The following is a 13200-nucleotide window of genomic DNA, read 5'->3' as shown; positions in this document are numbered from 1 at the left end:
TCCACGTTTTCAAATAGGTATCAGTGGTATCCAGTTGTATTGCAGCAGGCACAATAGCCACTTCTCCTCCAGTTATAGAATGTGATGGTTGCTGTATGCCTGAAAACGACCAGGAGGAGATGAAATCCATAGGCTTGGTTTGAAGGGGACTGAGTTACAGTGATATTGATTTGATACGTTCATTCAGAGGAGGAGATGTTGTTGATGCCCAGATCCTGCAACACCTCCTCCTGTCCTGGACTCCTGGCTTTGACACAGTTAAGCATAAAGTAGAAAAATGTGTTTTTTACGTTGTGTGTTGAAGGAATGCCCTGAGTAGTAGTCACGTAGGTAACAGGGGCACTGAAAATCTGCTCACAACTTTTGAAGCGAATGCTGGGTCCTGGCAGAATACCCTGAGGCAGTGCTGAGACAAACAGTTCACCAATCCCTCCTCCAGCACACCTCTTCTCCTTCCTACCTCTCCCATCCCTAAGGCTCATGCAGCCAAGCAAGGAGTTAGCATTGGCACTAACAATGCTACTCCAGGCAGACTCTCCGGAGAACTTTGACTTTGAAAACAAAAAGAGGACCAATGAGAATGCCCAAAAAAAAAAAAAAAAAGTTTCCTTTCTTTCACCCTTCGGATTCTTTGACTTTGGAAGATCTGCCCATTTTCAGCACGCAAAGAATAAGGTGTGGATGGATACATCATGTGATGCCCTACTGCTTTTGAGGACTTCTGTGTAGGACCCTGGATGGCCAACACTTTCTGTGATTTTAGCTTATGGGTGGTATGTAGGGTCCAGCCAAAAATGTTGATCACTGGTTTCTCACACCCTGAGTAAATCTTTTGAATAGCAGATTTATCAGGCAAGGATGCTTATACATCTGGGATTCTGTTTGTTTATTGTTGTGTTTTTATAACAGAATAGCTACCGTCGAATTACTTGTATGTGAAATTTTGTTTTAGATTAAGGTATGCTGATATTTTTGATATCAGTGAATAATTTTACCAAAGAAGGAAGGAGAAAATACAGAGATCACAGTGATGGTTAAGATCGCAACACAAATAAATAAGAAATAGTATATGTTCCTGGGAAGGGATATCACAGAATGTGATTAAAGAAGTGTTGATTGAGATGTGACATTCAGTTTTCAGATTGGTGTCTAGAATTCTGTGAAGTGTAAACTGGTAGAGATCAGAAGAGCTGATAGATTTTGGTATTTTATTGACTCCGGGTGCTTATTTTTCTGTTTACAACCTTGTGATGCAGGAATGTTTTGTAATTTTATTGAAAATATGGTTTCTACTTTGACATGGTTTCAGATAATACCTAGATAGGTATAAATTTTTGCTTAAATTTTGAAGTGTGCAAATTCATTTCACATTAAACCATTAGACTCAAAACTTGAAATAAAACACCTTCTATTTGAATTTTATATAAACTGTAAAAAATTTAGTTGGGCTTCACACTTCTTTGATTTCAAGGTAGGACTGATTGAGCTATACCAGCTCCATAGTCCCTGTCCAGTGTACTCAATTCTAATGCTACAAAATCAGTTTCGATATAACATACATTAATATAAACACTCAAACACATCTATGCCTTGACTGAAAAGTCTGTTATATTTAACAGCAACCAACTGTGCCTGGATTGTCATATGTATGTATGACATATGTCTATATCTATCTATATATACATGTATATATGGGGGCAGGAAAGGGAGAGAAAGCTCTGGTAATAAAGGTATTATTACATATCACCCTAAAGATTTTGTGCTAGGCACAAAATAACATTAGGATAAAGAAGTCAATAGACTGAGAAGAAAAGATTTTGATAATAGCCTAACAGACATTTATGAATTCTAAAAAATTCCCATTCAATCCTTGATGAACATTCAATTTACAATGCTCGCTTGTAGCCAAAGTTGTTTGAAAATCTTATACCTGCCAAGTGGGATGGGGGGAGAGGGTGATTGGCAGGTGCAGCGTTACACTAAGTGATTGGGAAACAGTAGTTTTCCTGGGGTCTGGGCCATGGGTTAGCCACATGGGTGGCACTGACATCCAGAGGAGCCAGTTGTGTGTGAGATATTTCACAGATGGATATGAAAATTGTTGTATTTGTGCGTAACTTGCAGAAGAAACAAAAAACTGTGCACTTGAAAGAAACTGTGGCATGAGCCAAAAGGCTGGGTCAACAGACCCAAGTGGCAAAAATGATGATCACAGAGCATGATCATAGTAGAAAAGACTGTTAAAATAGTTTCAGGAAAGCCCTAGGGGGCCTTAACTTATTTTATCGAGTTCAAGAAATAAGCAAAAGTGAGAAGCTGCTTAGAAAGAATTTCTCCCTTGAATGGGACATTATTATTATACATATGTGGAGAATAATGGGTAGCAAGAGACTCTTTCTCAAAAGGACTTAACAACCTATAAATGTTAATTTGGTTTAGCGCCGGGAGCGTGGTTGTTTGAGTATTATGCTGATTACCATACACAGTTTCATTTTATAACGAAGTCGTAAGTTTTCCTCCAGAACTTATAATTTTGGACAGCTTTTTTGTAGCAGTAAAATTCTTTATTGGGTAAACAAAATTTTAAAAGAGAACTGATGATAAAAACAATTAAATGTAGTCTTTTATTGGCATGGATTTTGTTGTGCATTCAAATTTAGAGTATTTTACTCATTCAACCAATATGTATTGTATGACTGGCGACTTTGTACTAGGTGCTGTTGAAGGCTTCTAGGGATATGGGAGGGAGCAAAACATGTAATTTTCTGCTCACCCTAGCTGGGGGTGGGGGGCAGACAGTAATAAATAATTTGAGCAAGAGCTATCTTAGGTGGTAGTAAGTGCAATGGGGAAATATATAAACAGAGACAAGGAGCATGGGGTACAGTAAGGATGACCTGAGAAGGGTTGGTTGAGAAGATGGCATTTAATCAAGGACTTTTTGGAGCGAAGGGAGGAAAGAGCAGTTGAGGTGGAAGGAACAGTAAAGTGAAGGGCCCTGCTGTGTGAGGGTGTTGGTGTGTTTGAGAAACCCTGGGGAGGCCAGTGTGGCTGTGGTGAGTGTGGGGCTGATGGTAGTAGGAGGTGGGGTCTACGAAGTGACAAGGCACCAGACTGTGAAGGCCCTTGATACGGGATTTGACTTTTGCTCTAATGAAATGGGAAGCCACTGGAGGGTGTTGGCCAGAAAATGCCATGACTTAGGTGTTGAGAACAGACTGTAGGGGTATAAGGGGTGAAAACCAGGGGGGCCCTTGAGGACACTTCTGGAATACTTTTGGAGAGAAGTATGGCTTGGTTCAGAAGGTAGAGGTATAAGTGGTGTGAAGCATTCAGGTTCTGACGATATTTTAAACAGAATGTGTTTATAAAGTAATCAGTGAGGAAAATGTGACATCGGGGGTTGTGAGTGACAGTTGCTGTAATATCAGCCTCTTAATATGATGTCTTCATTTAGTTTTGATTGCAAAGAAAATTCCGAATTACTCAGATGTGATAACAATTTGTAAATAACTCACTTTGCAGTGCCCAGACACTCTGCTAGACAGATTGCATCTGAAAGAAGACTTCAGTAGGTAGATTTTGTTTCAAGTTGTATCACCAAAAATATCTAAGTACAGCTCACATTCTTATAAAAGTCAGTCTGTTGAAATCTAACTTATGCTAAGTTCTAAAACTGTAATGCAGAACTCTAAGGAGAAAAACATAATACTTAACTCTAAGTACCAAAACTACAAATGCAGGTCTGTAAGGAGATGCATTCAACTGTTACTTTTTCATGCACAATTCACTGTTAGGCCTTGATGAGAATATGATGAACAGATGTACCTGGACCTTGCTGTGTGTTGTGGTGCTGTACAATCTGGATCAGTTTTATATTTATATACATGTATATGTGTGTGTGTATGTATGTGTATATATATGTACATGTATAGTTCTGAATTTTTTTAAGACCAATGCAGAGCTACAATTTTTTAAAAAAATCTATCAATTAAAGTTCAACTACTTGTATAATGATGGCGGAGAACCTAGAGGCAGAAGGTAATGACTTGGTGGTCTCTGCTGTGTTAAAATGTGGCAATTTTTTTAATTGCATTTTTTAAAATAATTTTAAATTTTTAAAAAATATTTTAATCCAAAGTTTTTCAGACCTTCTGAGGCATCTAACTGGATGCCTTTACACAGTATATAAGCCACACACATAGTGCATGTGTAAAAGCGCGTGAGGACAAATGGATGTGGGAACATATAGACGTTACAAGTTCCTGAAGCACTGTTGCCTTAGCCTTTGCTGCAGAGTAGAATTTAACCTGAAGAGGGCTCCCATCTGAGAGGGCCCAAGGACTTACATAAGTTTAAAAAAGGTCATTGCCAACTTGGTTCTGAGGCCCACAGCACAGCAAGACTCTAGCTCATTGCTCTATCATGCTATATGAGTAACACGTGAAGTGATACTCTACAACCAGGGACCTCTGAAAATAGTTTTTATACTGGTTTTTATAGTGCAAAAGAAATATATGTTCATTGCATAGGATAAAAAAAAGAACAAGAAAATAAAAATTATTTATAATCTCATTCCCTAAAGAAAATCACTGTTAATAATTTAGTGTATACCTTTGTATCTTTCCAATGTTTTAAGTTTATGTGAGTGGTATGCACACACACACACATACACACATATACACACATGTGGTACATATACATGTATATATACACATGCATATTATGCCTTGAATTTTTTTAAATGGACTTATTGTAACAATACTGTTTTGTAATCTATTTTCTTTACTTAATACATTGTAAATAAGTTACCATACCAATAAACTTCCTCTACCTTATGTTTATTGGCTGCATAGCATTTTGTTATATAAATATGCAATAATTCATTTAGAAGCAATTCATTTTGAGTGTATTTTTAAGGAAGAGTGTTGGAAAAGATAAGTAGGAAGACTCTTGGTGCCAGCAGCATGGACTTCTAATTAAGACCCAAAGCGTGGCCAAGGGGCAGAGTAAGAAAGCAAGGAGGACACAGCTCTGTAGTCTCGTCTCTATGGTTTCTAAGATCCCTGGAAAGTTTTGTGCAATGAGAACTTTGTATGTAAAGGTGTTTTAAATACCTCTTTGGTTTTATTTAAAATTATCTAGTGTGACTTTCTGTATTTTATCCATTTTCTGTATAAATTTGATTTTCATTTATCAGAGTGTCTCCAAATTGGCTATATGTAGTACTTCTGGGAGGGTCCCAGAACAACTAATAGGCAAGTTCAAGAGACGGATGTGATGTAGGGTCTCAGAGAAGCCATTGAAAGCTTCTGAAAGGAGGTGTCATCAGAAAGATAACTTTATGAGGAAATTGCTATGTTGCCAAATTTCTCCCAAATGAGAGGGTAGGAGAAAGACTGAGTAGTGGTTATCACTTAATGTGGCCAATTGTTAATTAAACATAGAATTTGTTTCCAGTGTTATCCAGGCCTTATCCTTTTTCTCCTTCCTGTTATTATGTCGAAGGGAGGATAAAATTCACAAAAGTCAGCTTGGCTAATTATAGGTTTATCTATTTAAAGATTGTGTTTAATGTAGAATAGAAAGTAATGTTTAAAAATGCTCTGGGCCACATGCGACCCAGTGCTGTCTGTGCTCTTGATAATGGAACTCCATTTTAATCGGGTATTAAGAGTTGCCTTAATGGAATTAGCAGCGTCATTCAAGAGAAAGATTCCTAACATCCCAAATTTGGTGCCTGTGGTAAAAAGGTTTCGTTGCCTTTTTCTTAATTGCATCTTTTCTTCATCCCTTTTCTGTTCTCTGCCTTCAAATATGTTCAGTGGACTCATCTCTATTAATTTTAAGCCTCAAATTCATCTATACAATTTATGTTTCTCATATAAAACCTTAGCTTCCACGGAAAAGATAGTTTTAAAATTTGTTTTAGTTGGTATTTCTTGCTCAGACATGGATAGAGTACGATTAGGTTACCGACTCTTTTTCCAAGGTCTAAAACTGTCTTTTGAATCTATTCTTCTCTGTAGTCAAAGACAGTTGGTTGGAATGGGAAATCTTTTGCATGGTGCTTTAGAGTTCTGCCCTTGAATAAATGTAGTTTTATAAGCCTGTTTGCCTGCATTTCCAGGTAGCTTTCAGTGTGACTTCCGCAGGTACCCCAGGGGTAATAACAGGTACCCCAAGGGTAGTATTTTTGTCTTTCTTCCTCCTTCTAATATTACTATTGTGTTTCTTTTATAGTGGTATTAACGGTATTTGCTGTGGTGGGATCTCAGAAAGCCAAGGGAGAGGCATGGAGAGGCATGGAGGGCATGTGGGCAGTACTGACTTAGGCACAGGTGGTAGGAGAAGATCCAAGCGTACTCCCTGGGGAGAATGATGACGGTGAGAGATGTTGTGCATGCATCCAGCGTCCCACAGAGCACATGTGCAATGGCTCCAAGAGGCTCCAGGGGGAATTCAGACTGGCAGGTTGCTGGTTTGCATTAGGATGATCTGGATATAGTGCCTACTTAGCTGTGGAGCCCAGTTTAGGTAATCTCCAGGCCCTGTGGGAACATGGCAGGTCTTCCTGGGTCTTAAGGAACCCAGGGTGTGGGCAATTATAAAAGCAAGGGATTTAGGCCCTTTGAAATACACAGCATGCCTTACACATATTCACCATTATTAGCAGCTCCTGGTATATACAATTAAATGACTTACTCACAGGATCCCAAGCAGATGGATGTAACTTGATGGGTTTCCTTGAGATCATCAAGGTCAACTCTAAATGCATTCTCATGTCCATCTCCTTGGCCAGGAAGAGTCCTTCCTTTATTAATCTCTCTCAATTCCTCGTTATTGATAGTTTAGCAAAGATTATAAACCTGTGCCTTGTAGCCATCTATAGCTGGGTATAAATCTCAGCTTTATAACCAGTAAATAACATGACCTTAGGCACACTAGAGCGACTTCCGAGCCTCAGCTTTCTCAGCTGCAAGTAGCCATAACAGGATTCACCTTATGGGGATACTCAGAGGGTCAATGTGACCATGGCCGTCAGAAAGCTCAGTGTCAAAGAAAGCTCATGCCTACTGCCTTGTTCTTTCCAAAGTTCTTATTTCCCTCTGCTATCTGTTAACCTCAAATAAATACCCTATGTTGTAAAGTTCATCGGGATTTTTCTGGAGATAGATAGTTAAAGTTAAGGAATGCTTTGTTGGCCATGTCAGGACTGGGGCTGCTCCTCCTTTGCTGGTCCCTAAGTGGCCAGAGGTGTTTCTGGCTGTGTGGCCCTGCCTAGAAGAATACTCTGGAGGTCACTATTGCCAAGTCCAGGAAATAAAAAATGAAAGCCATTGTAACATGAGTTGATTTTTAGAGACCCTGGGGGAAAATGACTGGGAATGGCAGTCCAGCGAAACCAGAAGTATAAACAATAAGATCAGGCCTCTGAAGTCTTAGAGGGGGGATGCAGTGCAGTTTGCCTGAGTTAGGAGAGGAAGTACCTTCCTTTTACTAGTCTTTTAGACTTTTGAAAGAGAAAGACGAGGATTCCCCCTTGGCGTGGAGGGCATATCTCCAGTTCCTGTGGGTCAGAGAGATGTAAGCATGAGAATTGTTCCTAGTACATTGTATAATATGGCCCTTTCCCTATAGCTCCAAGCTGTTATTCTGCAGCTCTTGGATTAGAATTAGGATCTGTGGTTAGAGGTTAGAAGCTGTTGTTAGTGTTTTTATAGAACCTAGACTTGCTCTGAAGTGTTTGGAGTGGTCACCCAAGGCATGGGTTTTGGAAACTTGACAAACACACTAGCTGACTGAGGACCCAGCCTGGCTGGTCTTAGAACTGAGAAATATGCAAAGGGCCTTTTTTTCTATTAGGCTCTCCTAAAGGTGAGCTGGAATGCAGTACTAAACTTTTTCCTAGTGATGGGATATAGCCAACCAGCAAAGGTGAGGCCACTGGCTGACAATCTCTTGAGTCTGAAGATTTTGGGAAAACAGCCTTGTCATCAAAATGAGGATCCCAGTCTTCGTTCTGTAACGAATGAAGTCTGAGCAGCGAAGGTCACAATAACTTCAGGAGCGCACTGTCCACTTTTCTATGGAGGAAAAGCAGAAGTGAGCGTATCCATCTCTCTCTTGCTCTCCCTTTCTCTCTCCTTCGTTATTTCCCTTCCTTTCTTTTTTTCTTCCTTCCAGCAACTGTGTGCCTGTTGGAATTTTTAAAAATTCTTTTCAATGCACAGATGAATTCCCAGGTATGTTAGGGAATCTCTCAGAGGCAAGAAATGACAAGAGAGCAATAAGCTAGATACTGGCCTGCAAATTTCTCACCGCATATGTAAACTTGGGTTTTAAATGGGACACGTGGGCAAAGAACAGGAGACAAAGTCTGGTGACCCAGTTAGTGACTTATCTTACAGACACAGTAAGATAAGGGACCCTAGTATAAAGCCTAGTTTCCCAGATGGTGACACCATTAGGAAATGATTTAATAAAAGTAAACTTTCTTGTAGAGAGAAACAGAGCCCTGGTAGCACAGTGGTTAAGAGCTTGGCTGCTAACCAAAGAGGCTGGCAGTTCAAATCCAGCAGCCGCTCCTTAGAAACTCTATGGAGCAGTTCTGTTCTGTCCTATAGGATCACTATGAGTTGAAATTGACTTCATAGCAATGGGCTTGGTTTTGTTGTGTTTTTTAAGAGAGAAACAATGGGAATATGTGCTCTCTTGGCCTTTGAAGAGGAGGGGAAAAAAAAAGAACCCTCCCCTCAGAAATCTTTTAATCACAAATCCACATTCACTCAGTTTTGGGGCCAGAAACTATATTCCAGCATGACCTAAAGTTTCTCCAAAATTTTTTCAAAGTCATTCTTTGTTGTCTGTTGCTAGGTACATGGCAGAAGCAAGTATCAGTCGTCTCTAAGAAACACACTTTAAACCCAGGCCTCAAAGAATTTCCACAGATACAGTTACAAGGAACAGAAGTTGACATTCCATAATCACTAAAAGCAATAAAACAAGCCACCATGAATGGGAGTTGGCAAAAAAATAAAAATTAAAAAAAGGATTATAGAATCAGATTCACAAAGGCTGTAGCTACTACAGTTATTACAGATTATAACTTATCTTTAAAGAAATTAAAGAGGGCATGAGCATGTGATGAAGAGTGAAGAGACTGTCAGAATTAACTGGGAAGACTTGGAAAGAAGAACTGGGAGTTGTGGTGACTGAGGGTTCTGGACTTACCTGATGAGGTACGATAGGAGGTTTTTGCTACCACGAGCCTGGCCTAATCATGAAGAAAGAGGCATGGTAATTGAGAGGGTCTGGTCCTTGCTGTTTAGAGTGATGCTGCTGGTACCCAAAACAGAGTCATCTACTGGTATGAGTCAGAATCGACTAGGTAGCAGTGGGAGCTTGCACGAAACAGTCCAGGAGCCTTTAAGCTGTGGTCCTGATGGTAGTGCCTAGATCACCTAGGCAGGGTTTAAGTGCCAAGGAATCGTCCTCCCATATCTAGGCAGTCACCTCTCTTTGTATGGCACCAGCCTATCACTCAGAGAGTCTCGGGTCCCTCCATTCCAGGTCTGTGCCATTTCGGCACTTAACAACCAGTTGGTTGGGTACCATTCAGTTTATCCGTGGTGGACTTCTGTAGGAAACTCTTCTTGGTGACAGAAAGAAAAATATCCATCAAATGAAACAGGAGATGGAAATACAAATCTATCCCAACAGTGAAAATTTAGTTTCATACTGTTTTAGTTATTTAGGGCTGCTGTAACAGAAATACTACAAGTGGATGGCTTTAACAAAGAGAAATTTATTCTCTTACAGTCTAGGAGTCTAGAAGTCTGAATTCAGGGCATCAACTCCAGGGTAAGGCCTTCCCTATAGGCTCTGGAGGAAGATCTTTGTCATCAATCTTCCCCTGGTAGAGGAGCTTCTCAGTGCAGGGACCCCAGGTCCAAAGGACACGTGCTGTGCTCCCTGCACTGCTTTCTTGGTGGTATGAGGTCCTCCTACTCTCTGCTCCCTTCCCTTTCTTTTTATCTCTTGTAAGTTAAAAGGTGGTGCAGGCCACACCCCCAGGGAAACTCCCTTTACATTTGATCAAGGATGTGACCTTAGTAAGGGTGTTACAATCCCACCCTAATCCTCTTTAACATGATCTAATCTTGCCTCATTAACTGCAGGCAGAGATTAGGATTTACAGAACATAGGAAGATTAGGATTACAAAATGGAAGACAACCACACAATACTGGGAATCATGGCCTAGCCAAATTGACACATATTTCTGGGGACACAATTCAATCCATGACACATACCTAGAAATGTAGCTAGCCATTCTCCTTGTAAAACAAGCCTCTTAACTGTATCCTTGAAAGTTCGTTCTCAGTCGTACAAGTTTAATCAATATGATGAGGAAGAGCACGTAATGTTATAATAAGGGGCTGTCTTGGACTTAGTCTGTGAGCAGTGATTGTTGACAGAGCTGACTGCTGAGTATCAGATTTGATCATCCTCATTAAGGCAGCCTGGAGCAAAATCCATCAATTGATCTTCTAGGGAAAGTATTTCTGGTGTTTGCCTCAAAAAGACTGTCAGGGAAGGCAGCAGGCAGCACTCCACCATCAAACTGATATGCCTGGATCAACTTTACCTTTGTGTTTCCCAAGGATGCGGGAAGCTTGGAACTTTAGATTTCTTGTTCCCAAATGGGTTCTTCCAAAGATAAGCTCACAAAGGATGCTTGCTCATGCCCGATGCTCCCTGTGCCCATCCTGAAAAGTGTTTCCCTTGATTCATTTAGGAAATTGTTACACTCTAAGAACTGAGTGTTTCACTAGTGGTGGCTCTTCTCCATGCCTCAAACAGACCAAGCATTTTGCTACTTCAGCAACTTTGCACTTGCAGTCCCTTTGACTAGAATGCTCTTTCCCAAACCCCACATGGATGGCTCCTTTTCCCTCAAGGTTCAGCTCAGATATGTTTTTTTCTGTCATAGCATCTGCCACACTCTAAAATTGTATTATCTCTTCCTGTTGTTATTATCTGTACCTCCAGTGGAATGTAAGCACTCAAAAGCAGGCACTGTGTCTGGTTCACGGTCCGTAAACCTGTTGCTGTCGAGTCAATTCTGACTCATAACGATCCTGTAGGACAGAGTAGAACTGCCCCATATGGTTTCCAAGGAGTGGCTGGTGGATTCAAACTGCCAATCTTTTGGTTAGAAGCTGAGCACTTAACTGAGCTGAGTACCACTAGGGTACCTAAAATAATGCCTGGCAAATGGGAGACTCTAAATAAATATTTTTAGAATGAAAAAATAAATTCCCTCTCATGCTCTTCTTCTTTTTCTGCTACTACTACTATTACCACTACCATGAAACATAACCCATGGATTTCAAGTCTGTGGAGTCTCATGTCATGGAACAGCATCGTTCATCTCTTGACCTTGCTCTGCTATCTTGATAAGACTGTAAACACGTTAGCTAAGGCTTACTATGCTTGGTTCTCTCATGCCTCACTTTGCAGCACCCAGTCATTTCCCTACAATAATTGAAGCTTGATTTAAGGCCCTGGCAGAGGCTCACGTCAATTCTTTCCAGAAAGACCTGAAATGATCCCAGTAAATCTTAGTAGAGATTTAAAAAAAAAACAACAAAAAAAACTATACCAAGCATTTCACTTGCTTGCTTTGCAGTTCAAAGAGCTCCACCAAGCAACTAACTTTGAATTCTGCCACCGTGTTTCCTACAGGGTGACCAGCTTGGGTGTGCGTTCCTGGGGATGTGTGAGGACAGGAAGGAACTGCAGCATTCTGTAGACTAGACCTGGATCTCTGGAGATTATTTAACTCATCGCTGCCTACAAGGCACAAAAGAATTTGTACACATACATAAAAATAATAATAATAAAACTTAAGAAATAAATAAATAAACCAACAGGAGAAAATGGTCACAATTCAACTACTCAGAAACTAGGTACTCTGTCTTCAGAGTCCCAGCCCAGGCACAGAATCAGTCAGTCTCCCCCAGGGGGTGGGGGTGATTGGTTAGAATCTTGATGTTTAACAAGTACCCCAGGTTCTTGTTTCTGAGAAGCAGACAAGTTAAGGAAACTGTGATGTAATAGTCATTGGATCAAACCAAGAGTTAATTTAATACAGTACAGGTTTAAAATGGGTTTTCCTTTTGTGAATGGGGAAAAATGCCTTTGTAAGAAACAATCAAGTGAGATATCTCCTGGGAAGTCTTATTAAGCTGTACATTACTCAGCCTGGACATTCACAGTTTCGGAGGAGAACTTGTGAACTGGATGGCTCATCTCTTCTTTGAATTCCTTAGAAATAGACAAGCACATCTGAGCCAGCATCTCCAATCTATTAATTAAGGGTAACTGTTTTTTCAAAGCTTCTAACTCTTCACCCTCACACTCTCAAGCACATCTCTTCCTACATATTGTAGAAAAAATGACACCTCTGTTTGTTAAAAGACAATTTGTCATCCTCAGGAGGACTCTGCTCTCAATAAGTGCCAAACTAAAATATGCAGTCTCACAGATGATGAGTCACAATCCTCTTTGTTAACAGCTTCATTGCTGACTGTGGTTTCTACGAACTCTGCCAGCTTGGCTGCAGCTGGGGAGTTTATAGCATCAACCCAGAGCTTTGCCTTTGCCAGTTCTCGCCTTAAGTGGAGCTTTGGTGGCACAGTGGGTAAGAGCTCAGCTGCTAACCAAAAGGTAGGCAGTTCGAATACACTAGCTGGTCCTTGGAAACCCTGTGGGGCAGTTCTACTCTGTTCTATAAAGTCACTAAGAGTCAGAATCAACTCGATGGCAAAGGGTTTTTCTCCTCCCTTTTGGTGAGGAAGCAACGAACATTTTGCCTGACTGACCTAGAGGTTTTTAAATATCTGCATATCAGAACACCTAAGGGACTTTTGAAAAACACTGTTCCAGGGCCCTGTCTCAGTCCTAAAACAACAGGATCTCCAGAGATGAGATCTAGGGATTTGTATTTTAGTGAGTTTTCTAGGGGATTCTCACATAGCCAATCCTGCACCAGCCTTGAACTAGGCCAGCATGTGAAACCGCCCAGCCTAATCAACATTACTGGATTCAGAGACAGGTATTATCATTTGCCTTTTCATCACACTTACAAAGCACATTTTCAAAGTGTTATTTACTCTTTTATCTTCATCCACTAA

At 40.4% G+C, this 13200-nt stretch overlaps 1 protein-coding gene across 6 annotated transcripts in view; it reads left to right on the top strand.

Moving 5' to 3' along the window:
* CTNNA2 (catenin alpha 2) overlaps positions 1–13200 on the top strand; it is a 1267087-nt gene that overhangs the window by 455385 nt on the left and 798502 nt on the right. The gene's annotated exons all lie outside the window — the stretch shown is intronic.

This window comes from Trichechus manatus, unplaced genomic scaffold, assembly GCF_000243295.1.
Source record: "Trichechus manatus latirostris isolate Lorelei unplaced genomic scaffold, TriManLat1.0 scaffold00004, whole genome shotgun sequence".
NCBI classification, from domain to species: Eukaryota; Metazoa; Chordata; class Mammalia; order Sirenia; family Trichechidae; genus Trichechus; species Trichechus manatus.
The sequence above is the reverse complement of the archived record's forward strand: the minus strand, read 5'-3'. Positions and strand labels throughout refer to the sequence as shown.